Below are 7,419 nucleotides of genomic sequence, written 5' to 3'. Positions count from 1 at the left end.
CAATTTAGTCTGAATATCGGAAAGAAAGTTCCCTCTGTGTACACAAATGGAACCAATTGAAGAAAATATTTGGCCCCTAAACTGATGACACCTTTTCTAGCACAGTAGAGATGTTGGTGATGGGCATGGGAGGTGTTTTTAGGAATGTCTCCTACACAAGATTTCAATACAGGGTTGTCAAGTCCATTTTTGTTTTATGTTTCACTGTCATTTGTACTTGTAACAGCCTGGGAGTGGGATCTCATGCAATTGGCATTTTGTTCCTCAGAATGGCTGCACTGAGGAACAGTAGTGAAAGATCTGATGAGCTAGAACAAATCATGGCTTTAAGAAGAGCCAGATTGTGGAAGGAGTTTTGTTTGAAGATGAAGACCAGAAGGCATGAGAAAGACAGATTTTGAAGAGGAAGTTGGAAAGAATGTTGCAGTTGCGCAAACAGAAAATAACTGCGTTGCTGCTTGCTCAGATCTGTAGCTACACTTTAAATGTTTCAGAAACCCCTGGCCTGGCTGTATACAATAGCCAGATTTATCCCATGATCATGCTCTCTGAAACTTTCCCTGCAGCCATATGGCAGCTGTGAGGTACTTGCCCAAGCCCTGTAGGACCTGATGTGGACTGGAAACATGGTGTGTGAGGAGGAGGGGTTCCAGTGAATACTGGATGCACAGTGAATATTGAATACTACATGTGCAGCTCTGCAGTGTGCAAAAACCTCCTCCTGCGGCCATTCAGTTCAGGAAAACAGCCTGGGAAGAATTGCAATCTCTCTCCTGTATTGCAGTCTCAGTTTGAACTATGCCATGTAATACTTAGGTAAATAAATTCTGTGCAGGTGCAGTGTCAGGCTGGAGGAACCCTGACTCAGCTTGTTGTAGTCGACCCACGTAGTCAGCGCAAGAACGAGACGAGATGCGGAGATAACATCTGGTGGAGATCGCCAGCAGCGAGGGCAGGACCGGAGGGTCCGGTGTTCCCTAGCTTGAAGTCTCCCGCATGCAGGTTCTAGCACTGCTTTGTTATTCTCCAGGCGTGTAGGAGGGAGGAGGGACGGGGGGAGTTCGGAGGCGAGAGGCGAGGAGGTCGGGGAGATCATCATGTGATACATGATCTCACCTACAGCTTCACGTCTTGAAGGAAGCGTAAGCGTCTGGACAGGCCTAATCCTCACCTGAGGGCAAGACCATTGTCACCGCATTGCGCCCGGTGATTGAAGCCAGACAGTTCATGACCCATGACTCATAGGGGGATGAGGAGGTAGAAGTGCGGTGCACGACCCGGCAAGGCCGTAGAGTCCCGTTGGCGTCCCCAACGTTCTACACCCGGTGCTACTGGGTCCGGCAGTGCATTACTACATCTCCCTCCTTTTTACATTTTAGAAAAAAGGGGGGACCGAAATGCTAAGAAGCGATTTAAAAGGGGCAGCTTGTCTCCCTCCGCCCGTCTGGTCAAGCTGGCTAAGCTGCTTGTGTAACATTAGAACTTGGTTGCGGGGTAAGAGAAATTCGAGGGGCTTCTTACACACGTTACAGGCAATATTAGACACGCATTAGGCAGCGAAACAAGATCGATAACGAGGCACACAATTAAACCAATGCAGAGCTGTACAACAGCACTCCACCATCCACCCGACTACCCGTTCCGAGGGCTGACTACCAATGCCGCAAAACATCATCCTTCAGATTAGATACAACTTCACTTGCAGCTCACGCATTGCTCATGTGAGATCAACTGGGAATTATCAAGAAAGATTAAAACAACACATGTATGTACATTCTCTCACAACCTTGGTGATGTAACAACAACAGGTAATCAATAGCGGCACGATTGTCTAGGGTAAACGGAAGCAGCGAAGTTCCTGCTGCTTTCGAGGAGGCCAGGGCATCCAGGCGGTGGAGGTAAAGTTGATGGACTTCGCATGAGGGCACAGGCCAAGCCACGGCCAATAGTCTTAGCATTGTAAGGCGAGTCCAGGGGACTCCCACTAGGGAAGTTCGCGAGGGAGCCGAACTCCCGCTTCGGAGAAGGCGACAGCGTCAAGCTCCGACAAGGAGAGGGTCGAAAGGCAGAGCGGAGCTGACGGCGGCGGCGTCCGGGCTCCCGAGAGGTGGAGCCTGGGGTAGGGCGATGGTGATGGCGACTGAGGCAACAAGAGTTCCGACAGAGAGCCGGGCACTGGGGAATATATAATTAAACGTTCTCTCCCCGCAGGTCCAGAACCAGCCCCTGGGGAGCAGGATGTTTCCGAACATGGGGAATGTCTTCCGTGTGTGTGCAGCTCCAACTGGCGAGCCGATGAATGGGCCCGGAGTCGGTTCCCGCTTCCAGCTGCGCCCGGTGTGATGCGAGGCGCAGAGTGTTAGAGCTTCGTGGTCGCGACAGTCTCTTGAGTGACAAAGGAGAGAGCGCCAGCCGGGTCTGGGCGGCGGGTCCCCAGTGCGGCTCGCGCAAGTACACACCTGCCTGATGGATGAGACGCATTCATGAAGGGGCTTAGCCCGAACTCCGCTAGGAAGTCTCAGGCGCTTTGCAGAGCGGGGAGCAGGCAGGAGCTTAGCGAGCTCCCGACTCCTAGGTACTGGCCCAGGCAGAAAAGATGAGGCGTTGGCAGCGGCAGCAAACTGCTCCCAGATGTTGGTCTGGTGAAAGCTTCGTCCCAGGGGGGTGGCTGATTAAGCCGCCATAGGCGGGGAGAGCAGTAAAGCAGGCAAGGGCCCGGTGGCAGCCGGAGGTTGGCGGTGATGATTTGCAAAGAAGGCGGCACAAGAGGTTCTCGGGTGTCTCGGGGTGGTCTTGCTGGCCTTGCAGCAGTTCTAGGAGAAAGCTTGGCTGGTAGTAGCCTTGGCGTCTCCCAGGTCATTCGGGTCTTTGGGCATTGGCGGCCGGGCGTTCCCTGTTGAGATCGCTGGGCGGGATCCCTCTAGAAGATGTGTTCCATCTCCGGGATGGGGTTGGTTTCCTCACTGGCGCCATTCCATGGGTTAGGCCCTGTCATGGCCGAATGTCCGGAGTCCACAGGGACCTGTAGGAAGAGGGACTGAAACACCCCTTTTCCCAGGTTATGGGGGGGCGGGTCCCGCCAGGCTCAGTTCTAGAATGGATGGCAGGATATACTCCGGGATAGGGTTTAGAATTTAATAAGAAGGAAGAAGGCTTGTTTCTGCGGCCTGTGAAGGTTGCCTGGCTCACAATCCTCCTGGGAGCCTACTCCCTCTTTCTTTAGTTGTTTGGACTCGAGGGGAGGGCAGGAGGTAGAGGCGACCCTGAGTGGGAATTAGCTTCAGAAGCGTCATCAGGGTGCGTCAAGGCCCGAGGAGTCCGAGCCTGAGAGAGAGGAACAGGCGGGTCCTGGGGGGGATTGTGGGTATGCATGCTTAATCCAGCAACACAAAGGGGCTTTGGAAGCACCTTTTTTGGGGGGATGGGTGCATCCGGGGAATGAAGCAATAGGCAATTAGAGGCCAAATTCCTGCACACACAAAAGGAAAAAGAGGGGGGGGGGTTCTTTGCAAGGGAGTTGCACTTCCCGTGACCTTGGTGGCTAATGCAGCAAGCTGGATGGTCCTAAAATTTTTGATCGAATTATCTTGGGGAATTGCCGTCCCTTGAGACGCTCCCTTAAAGAGGCGGTCTAGGCCGACAGCGCTCAGAGGCCTACAAGCTGAATTCATACAACTGCCCTGCGCTTTGGCAAACACTCACCACCCAAATCATGGGGAGTGGATCTGTGTTTGCAGCAACCCCTTAAGTTGGGAGCCTGTCCTGGCAGTGCTGCGGTACCAGGACGGGCCCAGATTTTAATCCAGGGAGGGCCAGTCAGCCAATTGGCCCTCCCGTCTCTACTGGTCGAAAAACAGAAAGAAAAAAGGAGGGGGGAGGGAAACAGTTCCCTTACGGAAATAGAAAATAGTCTTTGGAAGGCACAATTGGGATCAGTGATCTGTGACGGCTTTACCCATCCCAGACCAAAGTCGTTTTAACCCTGACTCATGAGGGTCCCTTCCCCAGAGATTGACATGGATGTCTAAAAGCGATAGGGAAGCGGACTGTCGAGCTGCCGCTTTCGAGCCCTGGGCTGTTGACCGTGGCGAGCGGATGCTCCGTCTCGCGGTTTGTCTCCCACCCCAGTATGTGCGGGCAAGCCCGGTCGGCCACTGGGTGGGGCCACTCGGCTGCTCTGATGGGCGGTAACATCAAGCGCCCGGTGTCCACCAGGCCCATGAACTTACCACCCCCTTCTATGGCGAGCTCCAGGCCTATGGGGCGGGAAGAGCTCCCGATAAGCGTCTCCACGCTGCGGCGGTGGTGTAGGCGCTCGCGCCATGTTGGCTGCTGGGGCACCGTAGCCTTTATTGGGTACGGCAGCGAGCATGGGGTAGAGAAGAATCAACTGGCGTAGCTGGCTCCGGCGGGCAACTCCTGTGGGATGTTTGTCCAGACCTGGAGATGGATGGGTCCGCTTGAAGTGCGTGGAGATTACGATCCACTCCGGGGCCGAGCCAGACAGTCCCTGTTCGAGCGGCAAGAGGCCTTTGGCAGCACCAGCCCAATAGTCCGGGTAGGGATGGGCACCGTCATACTGGGTTGGGAAGCGGCACAAGAACCTGCGTGGGGAACTTAAAGGGAGATGGGCTGGAGTGCATGCGGCGAGATGCCACGAGAAGGGGTGGTTCCCAGACGGGGGGCCTTGGCGTTTGGGTCTGCTCTGGTACTCTCCTCCTTGGTCCTATGGGCTGGGGGGGAGGCGCCCGAGGCGGGGAGTTTCCCGGGTAGACGGTCGTTCCTCCAGTGGAAACCTTTCTGGCTTAGCGTGGGCATCCCCGGGGTCTTAGGTGGCCTTCTCCTCCTGGGGGAGGACCCTCCCTCCCGCTCCCGAGGGGTTTGTCAGGCCCCCCGGGGCACTGCCTACACTCCCTTCGGAAGTGTCGGGGTCTGCCCGCGGTTAAAGCAGTCATCCCTGAGGCTGCCTCCCGGCTGGTGGAGAGTGCTGCGGCGGGGAGGCTAGCAATTGGGCCTGAGGCGAGGAGGACCCGATGTCCTGGCAAGCCTTAAGCATGTCGGCCAGTTCAAGGATTTTTTTGCCCAGGCCCGTGATGCGCCCTGCGGCACTCCGTGGAGGCGTTCTCTTTTGCGGTAGCATGAGGAGCTTCGTTTTGGGCCTCCTATCTATCTACCTGCCTCTTGAGCGCTTCCCTGGAGCCTGTTTACAAGCTTCGGCATAGGGCTCTTGGGGTTTTTTTGCCGGGTGGAGGAGAAACTCTGGGGTTGGCGCTGGCCGGCGTTGGGGACCTGCTAACAAATGCTTTATAGAAACACTCCAGAAGGCGACAAGTGAGTGGCCTCAGGCAAGGACAATCCTGATCGTTGGGGTTGGCGAAAGCATCGGAAAGCACACACGTAAAGGTGCTTGTGGCCCGGTGTAGAAGCGCCGCCAGAGGGTGGCTGCTCTGTTGAAACACTGCTGGCGGAACTCACTTTCCCAGGCACCACAAATTGTGCAGGGGCTCAGGGAGCATGCGAAGGTGAGTCTTCAAGTCGTCTGGAACCATTAGGTGGTTCCTTCGCGATGGCCCTCCCAGCAATGCCTCTCACGTGGGGGCTAGTGACTCCTACGTCCCGCGCATTGCGGAGACTCAGTGAGGATGTTATAGCTTAAAGGCGGTACTTCGACAACCCGCCCGAATGGCGCCACCCTCCCCCCTCAGTATCTGTGAAGTGGGCCGGGGCACAATGCAAGAATCTCGGCATGCGATCTTCCGTCAGGGTTTCTTTCTTCTGCAGATGGAAATTGGCCTAATACGTTCTGCGAGGAGTTTTGAAACCAGCCATTATCAATGGCTGGCTGACGGAGGTGCAGTGGCCCAGGAAAATGAAAGGCGGAGCAAGGGGAGGGGGCGGCTGAGCCTTGAGGAGAGTTTGGAGTGGTGTGAAGAGGCGAGGGGGGGCAGAAGGAGGACGAGAGGCGTCCAATTTAGTGGATAGAGAAAATTCGGGGGTTGAAATTGAAGGTGAGAAAGATCCGAAAGGAGGCTGACCTACAGCAAGGGGAGCCATGGAGGTCTGCAGGCGCTGATGGCGACAAAACATTGTCTCCCACGTCAGTAGCAGCTTGTTGCATCGGCGCGCGAGGAGCTCTATTGTCTTGAAAAGTGCGCCCGATGTTTTCCCAGTCCTTAAGATTCCAATGTCCCCCCCTCTGGGTTACCATGGACACTGAGCTTCAATCTCCTCAACCAATTTGCGCAGCTCCCTTCTCTTTGAGGGGACCCTGCCGCATTTAAGCTAACGCTTTCAGTTCGTCCAACGTGCTTGTCACAAGCCATGCTTTTGCAAGCTCCCCTACTCACAGGTGTTCCGTCGGCCGCGAGAGTGCCCTAGGACGCGTGTCTCTGGTGGCGCCGATACAGAGAACAGGCGATACCGACACGGTGGTCCCCTGGATGCGCCGATCCAGCGGACTTCGGTATCGCGGCCCTTCCCCAGGCGACGGTGAGCAGGGTGGAGGTTCGAGGATTCCCGGGTTTCGGCACCAGCTTGTAGTCTAGCCACGTGGTCAGCGCAAGAACGAGGCGAGACGCGGAGATAACATCTGGTGGCGATCGGCAGCAGCTGGAGACCGGAGGTCCGGTGTTCCTAGCGAGTCTCCCGCATGCGGTTCCTGGCACCTTTTATTGTTATTCTATCAGGAGGGAGGACGAGTTCCGTGAGAGCGGGAGGCTGGAGGTCGGGAGATCATCATGTGATACATGATCTCACCTGGCTACGTGCGGAAAGGAGCGTAAGCGTCTGAGCCTAATCCTCACCTGGGGGCAAGACCATTGTCCTTGCGCCCGGTGATTGAGCCAGACAGTTCATGACCCATGACTCATGGGGGGATGAGGAGTGGGGGTGCGGTGCGACCGGCAAGGCCGTAGGTCCGTTGGCGTCCCAACGTTCTACCACGGTGCTGCTGGGTCGGCAGTTCATTACTACACTTGTAGTCAAATGTGTCATGTACCTTGGCCACTATGCTCTGTCAACAGAGAAATGGAAAGCAAAAACAATATCAGTATAGGGACTGGAGAGTGTAGCAACATCACCAGCACCCATCAATCATGATATGTGTGGAAGGACCCAGTATATACACACAGCACCACCCATACACCTCCAAAAAAGCATAAAAGCACAGGATCTCAGTTGGTGAGAATGAAAAAGTGATTGGTGGATTCCACACCCCATATATATATAATGGGCTGCAGTTGCAGAAACCCATTCACATATGTGCCCTTTACCCTTTCAGGCAGTGATTGGAGCCCATGGAAACAATCCAGGTTGTGTTCACACCTTTGCATAGAGACACTTTTCTCTCTTTTAATTTTCTGCAGCACATGTCTAGCTGTGCAGGCATACAATAATGACCCCCCCCCCCACACACACACA

This window comes from Sphaerodactylus townsendi, linkage group LG06, assembly GCF_021028975.2.
Source record: "Sphaerodactylus townsendi isolate TG3544 linkage group LG06, MPM_Stown_v2.3, whole genome shotgun sequence".
NCBI classification, from domain to species: Eukaryota; Metazoa; Chordata; class Lepidosauria; order Squamata; family Sphaerodactylidae; genus Sphaerodactylus; species Sphaerodactylus townsendi.
The sequence above is the reverse complement of the archived record's forward strand: the minus strand, read 5'-3'. Positions refer to the sequence as shown.